Source organism: Nomia melanderi, chromosome 14 (genome assembly GCF_051020985.1).
Source record: "Nomia melanderi isolate GNS246 chromosome 14, iyNomMela1, whole genome shotgun sequence".
Lineage (NCBI taxonomy): Eukaryota > Metazoa > Arthropoda > Insecta > Hymenoptera > Halictidae > Nomia > Nomia melanderi.
The window spans coordinates 11,192,781-11,213,103 of NC_135012.1; the positions used below are offsets into that span (position 1 = coordinate 11,192,781).

The following is a 20,323-nucleotide window of genomic DNA, read 5'->3' on the forward strand; positions in this document are numbered from 1 at the left end:
CAGCGTCGCATCGGAAGAGACGCTGCAACATTTGTCGCGTGCCGTTTTATTGGCGCCCGTTCCACAAAGCGTCACGGCTCCCTTGTTCTCTTGATTCTCCCCGATTTCTGGGCCCGAGTTTGTTGCGAGAGTTTTCGGCGTTTGTCTCTGTCCCCGGCTTCAACTATCGTTACATCGCGTGACGCTCGCTGCTCCCGGGACGCTAATGTTTGCGGACAGTTGTCGCGAGCACCGGTGTCGGGCGGATTTTCATTTGGATAACGAATGAAGTTTATCTCGTTCGGTACGGATGAATAATTGAACGATGTTTAACTGGATCTATTGGAATTGTTTACTTTCATTATGATTAGTTGAAGTATTAATGCTTTTTTGATATTTATTTACTATTAATTATGAATTATTTTTTATTATTTTCTACTAATTATTAATCTCTTTTTATTTGTTTTATACGTATTGTGTAATTATGTGTGTACTTGCTCTTACAATTAGGTTTCTCTTTTCAAGTGTTAATTCTGAAAGCTTGTTAACACTAAAACTACCAGACGGTTCAAATTCTTCTTGCAATTAAAAATATAACAGATGTGTCTCGGAGAAAGTATTAGAGAAATAGATTTAGCAATACGAAAACTGAATTGTAAGCCAATTAGAATCTCAATAAATGCACTCTTGGAGTTTCTATATAGAAATTTCAAGAAGTTAATTTAACTGCTCGGTAGTTTGTGTTAATCTTTGATAAATTAGAAGATACCAGTGTATTAAGCCAAAGAAATATATATCCAGGTCGGTGGATGCTCGTACAATATTATTTATATTATTTAGGGAATTTAGCTGAATAGAAATCAATTATTTGAGTAAGCAAACCGAAATATATACAGATAAATTATTTGTATAAGTCAATGGAATAAAGACGAATTGGTCGTGTAAATAATGATGAATTACTCAGATAACCAAATCGAGTGAATAAAGATGGATTATTTGCATTACTGGGTAGCATAAATAAGTGTAAATGGAAATATAATTATAAATAAAATTACAAATAAAAATAAATCTCGGAGTTTCTAATCTTTAAAGCGTTCAGAATGCTTTCTTCGATGTAAACACAGTGAAAGCGTGTCTAAATTTAGTCAATGAGTAGATAAGAATGGGAACACGTCGTAAACTCTCCTTATGGATGCAGGATATTAGTCATAAAAACGCATTTCTCGCGGTCATAACCGTAAAAGTTATGTCAAATCGGATTAGCCCGGGCACACGCTATAATAATGGCGTATGCAAATAATATAATACAATTTAGCTCCAGCGTTGAAACATGCATAAACCGTTCCAATCTTTTATGATATATCTTATAAATAGTGCAACTGACGAGCCAGAAGTGGATCGTTGGTAAGCTAACTATAACTATTGAGGTTCCACAAGCCCACTCCACTCATTTCGAACATTGTTCGAATGTCAGATTTGTGGGTGATACACTTTATATTTTTTGTACTTCGTTTTCGTATTAAATATTCGTAATTCCATTTATACTCGTGTAAATGAATGGAATATCGAACATTTTAGTATTTCGAATATTCCAAAAACGAGAGGAGTTCGAACATGAAAAATGTTAACGAACTATCGGAGCAATGGAATTAGCAAGAAATAAGTCGAAAATTTCCATTCACAACAATTTCGTTGATTTGTAAAATACCAGGAAATATATATTGCGTGACGTTTTATTTTTAGAATTTAATTCTTCCGGTGGGAAAAGCCCGTTGAAAACCAAAGTTCTTAAATTTAACAGTTTATTGTACCCTATAAGTTTGTGTCGTCCTATGCAACACTGTAACTCGCCAAATTTGAGTTGAATTTATCAATTTAATAAAATCAAAAAGTAAAGTAAAACAAATTAGTTATTGCGATTTCAAAGCTAAAGTGCAGATAAGATATTGCTAGAGCTAGCTTGACGAGGTTCACGACATGGGACAAGCAGGCAGTCACCTTTGAACCCTTATTCGAGTGCCATCTGTGCACAAGCAGTAGATGGTACGTGACAAACTTAGTTTTTTCCTTTTCTTGATCTCCAATTATAGTACGCTCGTCCAAAACGATTTAGGGTTCGGTAGTGCAGACCGTTTCCATACACCAACAGATATTTCTCGTTTCCTTTACTTCGTCAAATATCTGGCACTTCTGAAGACATTGCTCAACGTCTGATATTTGCCCTGACAAACGTACAGGTGTACACCTGTAACGGCATTTGAAACGCGTGGTCAGTCGTTAATTTTACTGGATCGATCAGTTATTCAAGCACATTACAGGCGAATCGTTGCTGGAAATTCAATGGTCGCCGGGATCCTGCTTTTGCAAATTTGACATGCAACCGTTGTTATTGAAACTATTATTAAACTGATTGACATATCATGAGCTGATGCAAATCACTGTGCTACTTGTTTGCTACATAATCAGCACCACATATTACACGGTTGATTACAAACTGTTACACGAGCAATATAATATTCCAGTGATACAACGTGTCACTCATGATTTATTGGAATCGTTTAACTCTGTGCAGTATTAGAATATCTCGGAAAATAAATAGCTCGATGTGTTAGTTATCATGGGAAACGCTTTGTTAGTAATAGAAAACACTCGCATCAATAGTTGGACATTAATTAAGGATTTGTCATTGAGTGCGAAGTATTATTGTGTTTGGTAGTTCGTTAAATTTCCTGAAAGACGAACGAAACAGTCGAATTTCTTAATATGGATAGGGCAGAAAATTTTATTTTTTCATGAAATATTCATGAAAATAAAGAAAACAAAGAAAATAATTAACGTAATATAAGTTCAAAGTAGAAAATTCATTTATTTATCCTTTAATTTCATAAGTATTCATTTCTCGCAATAAAAAGGAGTTTTGTTTAGAAATTATCTAGGTATTCCATATTAGGTGTCGTTTTTTCAATTCCTTGTTTCTGACTTTACATTTTCTACCATGGTATGAAGACATTTGAATTTTTGCATTGTTATCGATCAATATATGAATATTCATTAATTTCTTCGTGTATTGATGCAGGTTTCGTTAGAAAAATTGCGTATCTCTCGCGTTGGCAAGCTTTTCGAATCAGGTGTTCCGTATTAGCCGCCGTTACCCCATTATGCGCGAAAACCGCAATTCATTTCTCGACAATTTAACACACAACGAAACTCGTCGGACGCGGGTAACATTGGGGACCTGTATCCGATCGAAAACATCGAAATCTCATCAGCAGTTCCGCTCCGCGGGCCGGGAGGAGCATTCCTCTATTTTTTTTCCCTCTTCCTCCGCCGCAGTCAGAATCCTCTGTCCTCCCCGTTGCCCCTGAAATTCACGCTTTCCATAAATTTCTGGCGTCACCCTCGCGCCCTCGAGAGTGAACACACAGAGAAGGGGAAATGATGAAGAAGGGAGGAAATTGGAAATGAGGAAGATAGTTACGACACGCTGTTACAGATTTTCTTAGGGCGGGGCGAGAATGACGCGATAAAACTGAGCGAAGAAAATTTCGTGGACCATCCATTGAAGGGCAGGCAAAACGCTCGAGCGTTCGCGATAACGAAAAATGTTGGTGCTCGATGAACACCGTTCGAACATATTGTTTTTCACTGTTGCGAGGGTGGATTCTCGTTCCACGTTCGAAGCAGATATCAATGATATCCATGGAACCTTATGATATTTGGAAAATAATGACGTTTGTAATTTCCGTCTGTGATCCGATTATCTCAGAAATAGCTTTGTCTCGTTGCGTTGAAACTTTCCATTAATAAATTAATTCAACCGGTTTGACAATGGAATATTATGAATTCTACTCTGCACGTGTAATTCTTTTGATGAAATTTGCTTTATATGCTGATAAAAGGGAAATGTGGAAAGAACAGTTTAACGAATGTAGGATATTTCTCTAATTGCATAATATTCTAATATTTCAATAAAAATATTGTATAGAATAAAATAAATAATACATAAATAATATCCTTGTAATATTCCAATATTACAATACTTTAAAATATTGTGTTACAATTTTTTGTAACAATCATTTGTAATTATATATATTTATCAGTTTTTAAGAAAGAAATGATAATTTCATAATTCATTAGTATCTTCACGATTGAAAATCCTATTGAACTTAGTGTTGTATTCTAAACAACAAAGGCTTGACTGCGATAGAAAGATATATAATTTCTAATAACGAATAACTCTATTCAATTATTAATATTTTGATTTCAAATATTTAACATTCAAGAAGCAATTAACGTGCAATGATAGTTCTTTAAACGAAACAATATCTTACAACGATTGTGTTACTCTCACATTCGTTATACTTTCATAGCTCAGTACAAGTTCATTTTTAGTTACTTTATAATTAAGTTCCCTTTTACTTGACATAATTCGTTATAATTATAATCGTGATATGCTTAGCTACAGAACATAGTCTGCCATTACATCACCGGTCAGCAGTCGATATCTACTCCTAGAGATGATATCTGTGAAACAAGACATACAATTTGTCACACAATAGAACTACCATAATATGTATTTCCGATAGATAACATTGTCAACGCACAATTCTGTATCACCAGTGATTAATTTTAATCAAATATAGTGTATCAAAAGCAATATGGACGCGTTCTGTGCGCGAACCAGTGTTAACATTAAAAAGCTTGTAATTGGATCAATAACAGTTACTTATACACACGAGGGTGGTCAATATTTTATTCATTGGCCATGACATCCACGGAAATGTTTCGGCAATTATTAAATCGACGTTAATATTAATATTATTTTAGGATAGTATTAGCTACAAAAATTTACTGGAATATCGTTTCCCTTTGCATGACTCGTATTACTGCATTTATTATGTATATTTGTGAAATACGATTTATAATATTTAAATATTATTTCGAAAATAATTAACAATGGCGAGGAGTAATATACGATGTATTCCGTGAAGTAACATTTACTTACGTTTGAAAAGTACCAAAATACAAAAAAAGATAAGGAAATAAAAAATAATTTGGAATTCTTCTCTTTTAAAAAGTCTACATTGAAAGTCTCCAAAGAATTCTGTATTGAGAGTTTAATATTTTCCAAAAAATTTCCGAAAATTTCGTGCGAAACTTCTATAAATTTCCAAATATCAATTAAAACCATAAAGTCATTGTATATACTCTTCTATTCGTTCTATTCATCCTACAAGTTCTATTCGTTTCAACGCAGCGATACACAATACAATCGTACACGTAGATAATTACCTGTATCCATCCACGATGCAACACGGTATTCATGAAATATCCAGAACCCTGATTTAGGCGTAGAAACCAGTTCGAATTACAGTGTGCGCAATTGTTCTCAACCGACTACGCATTAAACAGGAATAACACCGTAGAAACAGTAATTAGAAAAAATTTATTACACCGGTATAAACAGACGAGCCGGTCGTTCGAATACTTTCGTTGCCCGTTGTGCGCGCATATATTAATAAATTTGTCGATGTCAACTGCGATCGCGGTGCAGCCCGTCTTCTACAAATCACCACGAGCGGTGGGCAATTAATTAATTGGCCGCATTAAAATGCGTACACTTGGGACAAGAGCCGATGCGTTCTTGTTGCCTATCGGCGCTCGTTGGCCGCGCTGCTCCCCGATTCGAAAATATTAATTTAACGCGGACCGCGGCCGCATCTCATTATCCGACGCCCAAAAACTAAACCGTTGATGCAACCGGGGGAAATATTCCGGGAACGATTGCGCGCCGCACGCCGTAATAACGTATTTACGACGAAGTATTCGCGTCCGAAAATTTTCGACTAATTACGTTAATTAGCTTTTGCCCTGTCCGCGTTGTAAGCTTTTTTTCATCCGCCGTTATCTTGTCGGAATGTTATTAATCGCGGCGGATTTAATGCGAACGATGGAAACTACAGGCAATATCTGCGTTGCGCAATGCGGGCGTTCGTTTCTAATTTTGCCCTGCACCTAATTGTGTTATTCTTCTGACTGCCAGAGATTTCTCTTAATTTTGAGCAGAGAAAAACGTTGGAAATCATTATTCGTAATTAAAGAGAGATCGGAAAGGTGATAGAAAAGAATTTTCTTTGTCTCAAATATTTCTGATAAGAGATATGTAATGTTATTAACCCTTAAAGGCTCAAAATATTTTGAATTTGATTACTGCATTACGCAAAATATACGGGTAACAAATGGAGAAACTTGAATTACCTGTTCAGAAATTGCCATAGTATTTACTTAACGCGGTAAATGAGACTATAATATCAACATAAGCAAAAATAGTAAAATCATTTTTTACTGCCGCGTACGTTAAAAAATACTTATATGCTCCATCGAAATTCAATGAACAACTAAAATGTGTTATTCACAAGCATATTGATATACTCCCTAGAGAGTAATAAAAATAAAATTCGTATTCAACTTCTTATTCAATCGATCAACGTATTTTTACTTCAAATGAAACGTAGAATAAGTGAGAAATTAAAGGAAATTAAGGTGATCACTTTATTTATAATTAAATAAAACAAAATGATATATAAATTGTGAACTGAGTAATATTTCTTTATCTAATTAAACGATTTTATTAAAATAAGTTTAATATAATTAAAATTATTCTTATTCTTTTATTACTGCTCTGTCAGAATCGTATTAATATTTAGAATTATCACTATTTCTTTAATAAGTAGAGTAAATCTGAATTTCGATAGACACCTGATCTACGTTTATAAATAAAACTACAAGGAGAAAGTGCTCGGCGTGCCACCTGCGAGGGAAAATCATGTGAAAAGTATTCCTCTAAAGGAGTGAATGAACTGTCGCATAACTTACGTGGCAAAGTCTTCCATGTTAAAATAAGTATCCCTTGTCAACACGTTCAACAGCCGCTTCGGCCTTCTTCCACTTAAACGAGGGTAATCGCACCTATAAATAAAAGTTTATCTTAATCAACGACCCTTCTTTACGCGTGTTTGTCTTTCAGTAGGAGGCTGAAAGAATTACTTATCCGTTCGATCTTGTCCACTGCTATCAAATCGTTCATTATAATAAGCTAATGATAAACTTGACACATTACAGACGTGTAACGTTCCTTTGCTTTCGATGTTTACCTTTAATAAATAAATGTTTATAATTCGTATGCATTTCAAAATTGTAGGCAGTTTATAAATCCTTCGTGAAATTAAATATTTGTTATAATTAATGATTTTTCGCAAGTGTATACATCGTCCCTTGGCACTCAAGGGGTTAAGGTCGTATCAACTGCTGTGGTTAGTAGCGACCATCGTTTCTATTATACTATTTTCTTTACTAGGTGAGCTTCCTTTATAAATTTCACGAGTTTCTCTATTTTGTCTCTCTTGAGGTTTTCTTTCAGTAGTGGGTTTATTTTTTATTTTATATTTTAGGTTGCCTCAATTCCGTTAGGTCATTGGCAACTACTTTAAATTATACAGGTAATTATATTGTGATTATATTGTGTATTCCTTAGTTATAAATGACTGATCAAATTAAGTGTTCTATTTTGATTTCCTTTAGAAATTTCAAAATATTAGAGTATGAGTGATTTTTGTATTCATAATGATTATAAAATTAATTTAGTATATGCTTTACTCTACCTTCTCCCAAGTTTAAACTTAGAAAATAATTCTAAATTCAAATTTTGAAAGATGTCTGTCGATCAAAAGTGTAAAGACAAAAACGTCGGAGATTCTGAACAGCATTACAAGGAATGATCTATAGAATTGTTTTGATTCCTAGGAACTCCACATACGTCTGTGAACACAGAGAGAAATTACTTTCAAAAAGATCTTAGCTCAGTTCTGAAATCTGTTCGGCAAAACGAGGCACAATCACAGTCCATCGCCTTTTCGTGTCGAGTCTCATATCTCGATCGCTTCGTTCAAAACGTTCCAACTTCGTTCATTTTTTACATTTCTGCATTGGATTCGTTTCATAATGTTCCTTGAACATCAGTCTACGATAGCGCGTAAGAAAACTCGATAAATTTTAATCCTCGAACGAACATCCCCGTCGAATGGAATGAACTGTCTCGCTTGTTTCGCAAAGTAGCATTCGTTTCGACGTTCCCGTCACAAATTGAACCGGGAAGAAGCTTAACATTGATGCTTACGGAAAGTTACATCGTCGGTGTAAGCAGCGCGTTTTGAAATTCGAAACTAATCTCGGTTGCCAGTTGGCAAGTAAATGCGAAAAATAAGGTCGCGATACAAGGCGCGCGATTACAGCAGTATATATACCGGCTCAAAGTTGTGTTCGCAGCATACAAAATTACAAACTACCGGAAGCGTGGCGAGGGCACGTAAGAGTTTCGATTGTTAAAATTGAATCCATAAATTTCGCGGTGGCTTTATTGTGCCCCATGACAGTTTCAACATTCCAACTTCTTTGAATTGTAATTGCGTTATTTCACTCGGGTTCGGTGGACAAGATTTTTCCATGGAGAAATATCAAAGAAGTTTCATTGTGTTTGTGTTGAAAATACTATCATAAATATTTATTTTAACATCGTAATGTGAACATGCAGTTACGTCTCTTTATATACTTTCGTTGAATATTGTCATGATAATTTTGCTCAAGATAATGTATAAAATGAAATTACTGAATTTTTAATTCGTTATAAATGAGGCGTTTTTTTAGTGGTGCAAGTCCATTCCTTCGTACGTTGAGATATTTAAGGGTTTGCGTTTGAATTAAGTTAAAAATATTGACATACACTTTTAAATTTTATTATGCAATAATAAGTAATAAAATAGTTAAAGAATAAACTATTTTTTAGCTACAAATGGACTTGTTCTCTTTTCAAAGAAAACATTTTTGTGTTAACATTTTACAGTGAAACTTATTTTGATTAATCTATGAGGATATTGTATGTCTTTGATTATGATTATAAAAAGAGGATATCCGTATTTCACTGAAAGTATCATTAACTCATTTTTCTCTAAAAATGGACTTATACTACTTTTAAAAAAGCGGCTCAAGTAATAGCAAACGTAGCATTAAAAAATTACATATTTTTTATTTCATGCAATTTTATTTTTAAATTTATCATCGAATAATAAACAACTTTTAATTTGAAATATTTTCTCCGTAGTCAAGTGTTCGTAAAATACTCAATTAAACAGGTTTTCCATCCCCCAATTTAGTGGTCGCCTGCTTCCATTCACCGTAGATGTTTGCAAATAAAAATTGGCGAGTAAAATTTCACCTCAAAATGCGAAATTTTATGTAATTTTTTACTCCTCGTTTATTATCCAAACTCAAAATTACTCAGAAATTGAATTCTAACGTCTCCCACTTTTAATTGTAATTTTAATCTTTTATTTTGTGGTTTTTTTATAACCGTACTATTAAATGATTTCGAGATTAACAATTTTCTGAAAAAAAGAAGAATTGTATGTTCATTCCATGGTAATTCCGTATTTAGATCATCCTTGTTCTTCTTATTAATTTTGCACCGAACGTATACTGGGGTATATTAAATTTTTAATTTAAAGTGGACACTGTACCTTTCTGTTACTTATTTAAAGCCATCTTTTCTTGGCAGTTGTCAAAAAATACTCGAGTAAGAATTACTACTGATAAATAATACACAATGCAACGTTCGTCACTTTTTCGTCCTCGGTACGCTTAAACGTCATTCGTATTTTTGTGCAGGTCGGATAGGATATATACGGGATAACAACTAAAATTGGACTTCGATATTATAGATCAAGATTGAGCTTTCTTCAAGTAGTAATAAAAATCAAAGCCACAACTAACTGATCAAATGGTAATACCAAGAAAGCAGAATTCCATTTTTCGATATAATGTGACCTCGTGCAAATCCAAAATCGAATAATTTGTTAAAATTAGAATCCATCAGAAGATTCTCACGTTTATAAATTATTATATTTATATCTAACAAAGATACAAGGCAATTAGTAAATCGAAGAAATAAATAAAATCATTATTTAATCGAATTATCATGTTACGGCCAACTGCAGCTGGTCAGCGAGCGCTATGGTGCGTCGGAAGGAATCCGGTGCAGATGTGAGGACGACGATGTTGCAATTATGAAGAGGTCCCGATGTTGCAATTATCCAATGTTCGCTGTACTTGCGAGCCATTCGCAAGTTTGAACACAGTCTCCCATCAGAGCAGCAGCAAGCAACATCGGAACGACTTTCGCCCGATACTCGGGCAACTCACACATTACTCTTGCACGTCATTCGCAAGATGCATACAGCTCCCGGTTCGCACAGCTAAACATTGCACCAAGTTTCCATGAAAGAAACTACAGTTTCATCTTATCAATAAATTCTCAGCCGAATCATTCCTACCACCGTAAAACATTCGTCTATTTAGACGAATGTTTAGTTATCCAGGGTTACACATTGTGTTTCTTAAATGCGCGGAAGATGCAGAGTTTTTCTGTTCCAGGGATAATAGGGAGCAAGTGATGGGAATGCCACAAGCTTCATCATACTAGAATGTCGAGACATGCATATGGAATCCGAGGAAGTTATTGCCGATGTAGATGAAGACAGGAAAGAGAGGGGCGAAAGGAGAATCATTGAAATGGACAAAGATAACGACGCTCGACGTCTGCATCTCAATGCTGCATACCTTATACTCATGGATTCTCAAACCGTAAATTACACATTACAGATACGGATTTAAATGGAGACCCTCGAACAAATTCTGGCTCATTGATGTAGTCATTCGAGTGTCTTAAATTATGTTAACCAAGTAATTTAATTGAAATCGAGTGATTAATAGATAGATATTATATAAATTCATATTCTTCAAATTCTAGTGGCAGAGATATTTTTAATTGACCCATGTAATAATCTATAAAGTTAAAAATGAAATAAATCATTTACATTTGAATTATGAAAATGTTTTTAACAAATTTAGTTATTTTTACCAGTACGTAAGATTAAACGAATTCATCGATTTGTAAATTTTTTAATCATAATGTAAGGCACATAGAACGTTCTGTTATGTTTAATCTCTGGGGGTTAATGGAAATTTAAAAAATAATACTAAATTGCATTACACATTCGAGATTTCATGTTTGTAATAATAAATTATAATGACTAATAACTTCATCAATAAAATACTTATAATTAAGAAATAGAAAAGGTGAAAATTAAAAAAATATATAAATCCTGTGAAACATTTTTTCATTTGAATTTTCATTCTCGAGAAAACTGAGTTTGAACATGATACCTAGGCATTTATTCAAATGCGTACGTGCTCGACATATTTTGCAACTCGATCCTCTCGCGAACGTCACGAAAGCGTCAAAGGAAAACATTTTATTCTTCATTTTTGACTTTCTTTTTCATGTAGAATAACGCCTTGTCGGTTACACCATTCTTGTTTAGTTGAGTCAGCCGAGTTCACAGGTGTACACCTACTCTAGAAGTTTTCACTAATGATTTTCGTCAAGAAGAAATGTCAAACAGAAAAATAGTATTCGATATTTCCAATTTATACCCAATAACATTATCCTCTTGAAAAATCAACTCTCAATATGTATCCAACAGTAATTAATATAAAATGGAAAATGGAAAATGGAAAATGGAAAAGGTAAATGGATAATGGAAATGGAAAATGAAATGAAAATGGAAAATGGAAAATGGAAAATGGAAAATAAATACCTAAACTAATGAGAGTAAATATTTCTGATATATTTTTCCATGACAGGAGCCTCAGTTTTCCAGTCCCGCCGCGATTTCGGACGCGCTATACGTATTAGTATTGTTGGAACATCGGGGAATTTGAGAACCCGCGGCTTAATCGCGGGCCAGGAGACTACGTGGAAAACGACGCAACCTGCAACACGGTGCATCGGTGCACCGGTGCGCTCCGGACTCGTTTCGCGCGGGGACGCGCCTGTGTCGGCCCATCTACACGGATACCTGGCTCACTTGTGAACGTGTTCCTTGGTGCACCGTAAACAGCATATTTTCTGACTCACTAGTGCAAACGTAACGCGATGCGCATATTTAGAATTCAGGATGGCGCTTGGCCTCCGCAGCCCGGGCTCTTGGCCCGATCTATTGCAGCTTGTCTCTGGTACTGGCTTTTTTCAATGTTTTCCCGTCGACATTCCTATGAGGCGTCGAATTACTATTTCCTATAGTGACGCGGATCAATATATGACTGGGTATTCTGTATCCGAACGTCTATTATCCGTGTCGCGTAACATCCAAACGGTCTATTAGGTTGGAATCGACGTTCCTTTTTGTTGGAACGGATACGATGTAGCTATGCGTATCAACATCGCAGGTGTAACAGCAATAGCAAATAATTTAAAGATCGATGCGCGTAGAAAAATAATTTATTACCAAGTGTGAAATTATTCAATGATTAAGTTGTCAATTTATTAAATTATATTGTTATTAATGTTCTATTAGAATGGAATATTTCTTTCCTGTAATGGACACGTAGCTATGCGAGTAATTTATTGACATTAAGTTATTAACTTATCACTGAATGTTGAATGCACAATTATGAAGTAATATAGATAGATATTAAATTATGTTATTAAATATATTCTGAAAGCGATAACCTTCATTTATTCAAAATAATACCATTTGACATGTTCGCTTTGACGAGTGACAATCTTTGTTTATCAGAAATCTAATCGTAACGGATTATTATGAAATTTGAATTCTGTTAAAAAGATTCTGTAATTTGGTACTTCCTAGAAAAGAGAACATATCGATACGTAGATCGAATATAATTTAAATTAAAATAAGTATTTTAGCGAACTATCCATCTTTGACTACCATTAGACGAATGAAGTTCAGTTTCACGACGTTTCTTATCAGAAGATTTATATCTCTCTATCAGTTCGGATTAGGAATTAGTGCATAGATGCACCGAGGAATATCAACTGTTTAATGTCTAAGGTTCTTTTCGCCGGATTCGGTTAGTACTCATAAAAGAAACGAGTAGTTCGCTTTATGTATCTGCAAAGTACTTGTTATTGCGAGTAGTACTAGTTCCCCGAGTCCAAACAGAGTGTGTCGGTATACGGCGGACCTGTTCGCCGGTTGTGAACTTTCTATGCACCTGGAAAAGAAACGGTGAAGAACCATAAATTTCGAATGTTTGGGTCCGAAGTTTTCTTTTGTCGAAAACGAGATTCCCGCGTGGATTCCGACTTTGTACTGTCGGAGGAACACGAATTTTGCAGGGAATTGTTATGATAGTGCGGTACCGTAAAATTTCACGGCAAGTGGCTTAGGATACGATCTCACGCGAGAGGATTCGAAGTGTGTTAGTCCGGGGGAATAAGTTTATTTATTCCGCGAACATTCAATTTCTATTAAATTGCAAACGAAATTTATCTTCGGTATCGAGGGAATTTCTCTATTTCTAAAACATACTGCTGCGAAAGATTAGCTTTAGGAGATTTCTTCTGGTACCTCGATAAAGGAAAGACAATTTTTCAAAGAAATTTATTATAAACAAATGCATCTTATGTTAATATACTCTTTCGATTCATGAGAAACATTAATTCTCACGATTTACAATTTTATATAATATATTTTACTATATACAATTTACTAAATAAAACAGAAATTTTACAACAGTATATAAAATAATTAGTAATGTAATAATAAAATATAAAATAGTGGATAATAATAAAACTAGGGAAATTATATAGTAATATAACATTATATTATACAGAAACATGAATAAAGTATATACATAATTTTATATATAATATAAGAATATACAAAATGATAGTATACGTAGAAAGGTCTCGACTAACATTAAATTTCGTATCGAAAGCAGAAATTCTTTTGTCAACGTAGTGCTCATTTTATCTGTATAGGGAATAGGTAACAGAACGCGTCACCTAAGATTCTCAATTCAGGGGAACAGGATCCACTGGACGTCGAGGAAACTGTCTATTCTTCTCGTACATACTTTCCAGCAGGATAAGAATAAGTAGGTGAGGGGGTTAAACGAAGATGGAGACGATAGATGAGAGATAGCGAAGAGAGACAGCGAAGGATCGCAAATCGGATTCGCGAGGTTGCAACGACAAATCTTGGGACGGCGTCTCTCTTGAGAAAACGAGACGCGTTCGATGCTTAAAGTCCCCGGAAATGGCTCTTCGTGGCTACATTCGTGTGTCCGGCAAAGATTTCGTAAATTTCCTTGTCACTTGTACGCCGTTAGAGACGCGTCTATGAAATCGTGAAAATACATTGCTCGAATTGGTGCGAATTGTTCGAGAAGCTCGTGCTGTTACCATACGACGTGTAAAGATAATTCGCATTTAATTATAATTGATACGTTGGTATGATGAAAGTATGAATGTCTGATTTTAAGAAAATAGCTTTTAAAGAATGGGTTCGATTATTTTAATGTTTGGAAATTAGATTTTGTGAGCGATGTTTCTGATAAGAGTAAAGAGAATGAATACGATAGAAATAAAGAGAACGGTTGTAATAAGTAATAAGTTTGCAGCAATTAATCTACTACATTAACGATAAGATTATATTTAAAAATACAGAATATTAGGTATAAAATATATTGTTATTAGAGTATGAAGAAGATATTAATTTTTAATAAAAACTACTAATTTTAAAGAAATATTTATAAAATGTTCTTCTTGATAAAAATATTGAGAAGGTATTAATCAAGAAAATATTAATAAAACGATACCGATTTCAAAATATCAGAGATGTTTAAAACAGCTTCTTCGAATGTATTATCCGTTGCCTTTATTACACTAAAAATACTAAATTGATAATAGAACGGTTTTTATTTCGTAGCTACGTTTATTATAGAGCAATTATGTTCCGCGATAGAACGTACACGTACTGCCAGCAATTTGGAAACTTTTAACTAAACTTAACGCTAAAGACAAGGGTCGCATCGTTAAATTCTATTTGTTCGTCTGGGGCAATGACATCGAAATACCAAATAGCCGTTCAGTGGACGCCTTTATGGTCCACGACTGTCGTATCGTTTTTTCCACGGAGCTAAAGTCCAGGTTCTAAGTGAAATGTACGCGCGCTCGTGTGAGTAAGCCTAAGAACGATGAAACTACGACACTTCTCGGCCCGTATGTACCTATAAGCAGCAACGTTACGTGTATCGCACGGTGGTAGTGTGAGAAACACATTCTTCGTAATAAGGTTTTAACACGCGACTATTCATAAAATATTTACCGGATTTTTCTTATCCACTTTTTCCCCGGCTCAGAATTTAACGAAGGTTAATAAAACATTAATAATGTGCGAAACAAATTTGGATTTTAATAACGCTTGCTCGAGGGACGAGGAACTTTTTACATTGGATCGGTGAATAGTTATAAAATTATTGCATTTTATTTTTATTTGGATTTTGTGTGGAATAGAACATCTACTTAAAATTATACAATTCAAATATGTAAAATGTACGAAACTTTGATTACAATAAAATATGAAATAAAAGATAGAATGCACATTTAGTGAAATTAATTGGTGTAACAAGTGCAATTGTGTCGTAATTATATTCTAGTGATTTTAGAAATTAAAGAATGTAAATTTCAACATTGGTTGCAAAGTTACCACTGCAACTTTTAACAGTGTTTAACTACTCTTCATTTCACTTGAAACAAAATCTTTAGTTCTATTTATTAGTATGTCGTAGTTTGAGGTTTTTCTACTTTGTTACATTGAAATCTCTTCACATTCACCCAAAATTCTGTTGTACTTTAGGCGAAGTGAATGCTACTAAAAAATTGTCGACTGCTGGGGTAAATTTTCATTGAAAGGACCTGAAACTCCAACGTCTGTGAAGAATCGATGTTTCCATACGAATTTCTTTCGGAAACTTTTGGGCCAAGAGAATCCAGGGGAGTTCGGGGTTAAATTGTAAGGTGAAGTGGTCGAGACATATTTTCTGTTTTGTTACACTAAAAGTACCATCAACACATTCTCTACATTCACCGAATATTCTGTTATTTTATGAAGTATTACTAACAAAATCGCCGACTTTTAACTCTTTGAGTGCTGAGTTAATTATTAATATGCCTGTTTCTTAGCATCATTCAATTCGGTGAAATAGAGGAATCACAATAAAAATTTAATCACAACCTAACTAATTCAGTACTCAAATAATTATTCCTACTTTCCTACAAAAGGCAAACTCTATAGGAAAACGCTTAAGATTTTCGTGGCGCTTAACGCGTTAGAGGATGATTTTTCAGTGATAGAATCTGAAATTGCAGCGTCTGTAGGAAATCGATGTTTCCATACGAATTTCTTTCGAAAACGCTCGGACCGGGAGGAGCCGGGGGCGTCCGGGGTTAAGCTTCAGGGAAAAGTGGGAAAAGGGTGGACGTGGTCAGCCGATTATTGGCAGGCGGCTCTGGTATCCTACATAAATCAAGCCGGTCACCAACATCCGTGTTGATTAGCAGTGATATAGTTCGGGTGTCACGCTGCGAGTTCACTCGGTTTCAGGGGAGGGGAAAAAAAAGGAGGGGGAAAGATAGGGAAGGGGGCGAGACAAAGCCAGAGAAACGAGATCTATAAACGAGAGACGCAAAAACTGCTGGCCAACCGTTTTTAGAAGTTCTCGCCGACAGTTTGACGAAGCTCCGCTGTCTGCCCAGTTAAATATAGCTTTCGATTTCGCCAGCGACGTCTCGGTTTCCGAGTTGGACCTCTGCGTAGGCTACCCTCGCGCCCCTGGTTACGATAACACCGGGACACCTATAAGTCATCGCGTTCCTCCGCAAATTTTAATTTAATCTTCGTGCTCCGTTTCGTGCAATAATAACGTTCGGCATATTTTTGTGACGCCGTGTTAACATTGAAATCGCATTAACACGTTCTTCACGAATAACTAAAGAAATTTCATATATAAAAATGATAAGGTAAAAAAGCCAATTTCATAAGTATCAAATCTCCTCAATGTGTCAACTATTTAAGGTTTGTCAATTTATTTTAAAATAATTTGTAGCATTTAACCCTTTGAGTATCGATATATCGCTCCTTCGTGCACTCGCGAGGAGTTTCTTTTTGATTGTATTAGTGATAAAGAAAGTCTACCATGTTTTTAGTGTCGTATAAAAATTGTATGTACTTTAGATCAAAATTGGCCAAAATATAAATCTTCGTTTAAAATTGTCTGGCATTTCTCGAATACGTATGGAAATTTCCCCTAAGTACCAAAAGAGTTAATAGGTGGTAGAAAGGAAAATATTATCTCACCATTTCGAACGATCGATATCGATATCTAAAAACGTTCAAGAGCGGCAACGCAGACATTTGCGTCCGCTCGGTGGCTTTGCTCACTTGAAATTCTTCCCCAGTCAAAAGGAAGTTCGATTCATCGTGGTCCCCAAGAATGTTCAGTTCGCATGAACTATTCATGCATTTATGTACGTTTCCGTACTACATTTAATGTATGGAATGCAGCGATGCCGAACAGAGATAGAAGAGTATGCACTCGTATCGCATCTTGCATGCACATATTCCGGGCTTGATCGCACGTATCGCGTGTTCTATGAATCTCCGCTTTATATTATCCGCTATTAATCAGCTACTATACATTTTGACTCTATTCAAATGCAATTTCAACGAGCAATTAATCTACGCTTTCCACGATAATTTGTACAAGTATACGATCGATCATGTTTCATTGATGAGCGATGATAATCGATTTTCAATCGAAGTAAAATGGTTCGTCAAATTTATTTCATCGAAGAATATGTTATATTTTTATCCTTTTCGTATTAAATTGATACTGTTGCAAAAATCCAAGTACACTGGTATTTTCAATCTCGTTTTCGTAATTAATAAACTACAGGTACCTCTATTTCCAATTTTCAAAAATATATTTTTAATAGTCGACATTCAATAAAAGCTCGTTATCTGTACAAAAACACTCTACGAACTCGAGTCAATATTGTAAAAATTTTATTGCAAACTTTATTTGTCGCATTTTGCCAGAAACAGTCAAAAAGTGATTTATAAGATTACACGTGAAATACACTCACACCTCTCCGTTGACAAAGAAACTGAAGCGCAGAAATCCCCACGAATAATTAGCTTAATTACAACGATACCGGTGTAGACGTAAAATCTGTGTAATAATTTATCCACCCTCTCGCGAGTAACGTAAAATGTATCTGCGGGCTATTAACCATATGAGCACGGTTCTGTACCTGCCCAGTTTCGTTTAACTTATACCTCGGAGATTCCTTTGCTTTGTCCATAGCTTCACTCTGAAGTACAGAGTGTGTCTCGTTAGAGGTATGATGGCCACCCTCTTTCGTGAACAGTAGAACGCGTGCGTCCCACTTGAGCGCTAACAAGTTATGCGAGCAAACGTACCTGGTCACTTAATGAAACTGTTCTAGGCGTTTTACGTTTCGAAATTGAGGATGTTATTTGAAAATGCGGCAATGTTGTCCGCGACACTTCGGTTTGCAAGACGGACGGGGTAGTATTTTTATAAAGCCGATACGCGCCACCCTTCTGCGCCGAACAACGTTAATACTGTATCGTATGTGTCAGAATAAATTCATTATTGTTTCTTATAGATATTTTTTAAAGAATAGCGATTTTGACTTTTTATATTTGACGTACGGTTTACGTAATACTAGAGTAGACTTCATCTTTATTTTTATTTGATTAAATAGTATGAGGCTTGTTCTATATACTATTTATAGATCGCGATTAAACCACGTTTTAACAAAATACTTTGTAAATGTTTAATGGATTGTAAATTATTTAAAATAGATTGATTGTGCAAAATGAAGAATAATTTAAATAAATAATATTCCTTTGGATAACAGGTAATTGAATTTTTTAAAAATTAATGTGTAATTCAATTTGAAAGTCGCGAGGAGGGTATTGTGATTTTGAGAAGAAAGAACTTGTTACGGTTTGTTTAGCACATCCTGTATTAGCACTGATAAATTTAAATTTACCTTCTACCTTTAAAATCTTTTTAAACTATAATATCTAACCCTTGAAGACTATCCTTCTGTGAGGAATACTTTTTATTTGGCAATAATTCACTCTATGGGGGAGAAATCAAACCTTAAAGCGGATAGCGCTGTTAGCACGAGTCGCTGGTTAGAATCGTTGTTGCAGAGTTAGTGTTATAATTAACATTGAACTTGAAAAATTTGTAGAAAATTGTTTTTCAGATGAAAAAAAAACTTTTGTAAATATTGTACTAAATAAATAAAGTCAAATGATTTGCACCAATGTCCGAATACGAAGACTATTATTATTCTATACGTGGATGTACTATTCAAATTGATTTATATAGTTTAAAATTTTAATTTTATTTTGTAAGCTAAAAGAGAATACTCTGTATGTTGCAAAATTATTTAAAAAAATAAAAACTGTAAAAAAGTTTAGATTTAAAAGTTACTTTGACAGTGTATCGTAATAAACATAATGTTATTCCATACAACACTTTAACGGTTTCAAAATTTCAAGACTCAGAGCATACAATAAACTTCACAATACAATATTAATAAAGCAATTACATCGTAATAATATTCATTTTTTGTCATCCAACAACATTGCGCGTCACTCGATAATGAAATATACTATTCATACCAATCATTAACCAATTCCCCGAAAAATCATTACTATTATCAAAGCCGTTCTTCGTGCATCCTACAAACAATTCCACGTCGGCGCATTCTGTAAATTTCACGCGAAACATCCCGACGAAATATAAACTAATTAAATGATAGCCAACGAACGTTTGATTAATCCGAAACGTTGCGTAATTATCCCGGCAACGATCGAATCAAGCGGTCAAAGCACTTCCGACGCCTTTGAAATTAACGTCTGCATTTTAATTCCATTCTCCGAGTAATTAAAATTTCTCGTGTACTTGGTGATGCCGGCGCAGAAAGATCCCGCTTCGGTTTCTCTGTGAACGCGGCTCGGTGACATGGAAAACGGCGGCGGCGGCGGCGGCAGCGGGGACAAACGAAAGCAAGTAAACTGGTCAGCGGTAGAAAATCGGGTGACCAAGTCCAACCGGGGTGGCACCGCGTCAAGCCCCGAGGCGGATTAATTTAAGGGGCAGATAAATCATTCTGCTATCTCGGCAGGTACAGCAAAAACATTTATCTTCCAGCTAACCTGGCCGGAAGCACTCTCCAAAACTCACAGTTATAATCGCGACAGAATCGCGACTCCGTGTTGATCATTATCCACGTTGAGATACATGAGTCGGAGAATTTTTGTTTAACCTTCCGTCCTTCTATTCGGCCAATTCATGCGGATCGCTAATTATTAGCATT

At 35.1% G+C, this 20,323-nt stretch overlaps 1 long non-coding RNA gene across 1 annotated transcript in view; it reads right to left on the reverse strand.

Moving 5' to 3' along the window:
* Positions 1-6,866: 6,866 nt before the first annotated feature.
* The window catches only part of LOC143175273 (uncharacterized), a 325,389-nt gene continuing 311,932 nt past the window's right edge, over positions 6,867-20,323 (reverse strand). Inside the window, exon 3 of the long non-coding RNA XR_013000031.1 lies at positions 6,867-6,948. This is a non-coding gene — a long non-coding RNA (uncharacterized LOC143175273). The remainder of the gene's footprint in view (positions 6,949-20,323) is intronic.